At 44.3% G+C, this 1,119-nt stretch overlaps 1 protein-coding gene across 1 annotated transcript in view; it reads left to right on the plus strand.

The window, feature by feature from the left end:
- The window catches only part of DZIP1L (DAZ interacting zinc finger protein 1 like), a 52,677-nt gene that overhangs the window by 11,904 nt on the left and 39,654 nt on the right, over positions 1–1,119 (plus strand). The gene's annotated exons all lie outside the window — the stretch shown is intronic.

Consider the following 1,119-nt stretch of genomic DNA (forward strand, 5'->3'; position numbering starts at 1 on the left):
GTATGTGTGTGTGCGTATGTGTATGTGTGTGCATGTGAATGTATGTGTATACAGGTGTATGTGTGTGTTCGTGTGCAAATGTATGTATGTGCATATGCATGTGTGTGTGTGTATGAAGACCACACCTGTGAGTGAGGTGTGTAGATGCAGGGGTGTGCATTTGGAGTATGTGTGCTCCTGGAGAGGGTACATGTTTAGTGTATGTGTATGTAAATGTACAGGGAATGTACATGCTTAGGAATAACATGAATATGTGTGTGTTAGTGCATGTTTACTGCGGTACATGAAAGCTTAGGGGTACACCTGTGTTTGTATGCACGTGTATAGAGTGTGTAATGTGTGATGTGTGTTTTTTACTGGCCGGTTATCAACACTGCAACCTGAGAATGCATATATAAAGATGTATTTACGGTACATCTGCACTTGATAGTGTGTGTGTATACGAATGTGCATTTGCACCTATGGAGAGTGTGTGTAGGGGATTACGTGTGATTGAGGGGTTTATGCGTGTCTGAGGGTGCGTGTGTCTATGGAAGGTGTCCGTGTGTGTGTAAAGCACGGTGTGTAGAGGTGTATGTGAGGGCCGTTTGTGTGTATGTGCAGAATCAGTGTGCGGTGAGGGATTGGTGAGGCCAGGCCCATTTCGGAAAAGTGACTTCAATATTCGACCAAGTGAGGTCCATTATCGACAGCAGCGTTTGAGCATTTGAGTCTATCTCAGCTGAAAATGTGGATTGGGAGGGGGGTGCAGCAGATGGCATAATGGTTAAGGTGCTAGACTCCCACATGGATGACTGAGGTTCAAATCCCGAACCCGAAAGCTTGAAAATCACACCAGGTGCATGTGTGTGCATGCCCAAAATTTCAGGAGGAGAGTGGAGGAGACGGGACTCCGCGTGGTGTGGCCATCCCCCTGGGAGCGTTAGTTCTCACTTTCCCTCTCACTCAAGCACACATGCCCTATAGCAAAAACCTTAAAAACAAAAAAAAAAGCTAGGGACAAGAAATATCAATAACAATGTTGAATGTTAACTATTAGGATTTAAACAGAAAGATTGGACCACAGTAATGCTGCAAATGAGACTGAACTGGTGAAATAGAATTTTATGACTTTTGAGT

This window comes from Tupaia chinensis, unplaced genomic scaffold, assembly GCF_000334495.1.
Source record: "Tupaia chinensis unplaced genomic scaffold, TupChi_1.0 Scaffold000574_1, whole genome shotgun sequence".
Classification (NCBI taxonomy): domain Eukaryota; kingdom Metazoa; phylum Chordata; class Mammalia; order Scandentia; family Tupaiidae; genus Tupaia; species Tupaia belangeri.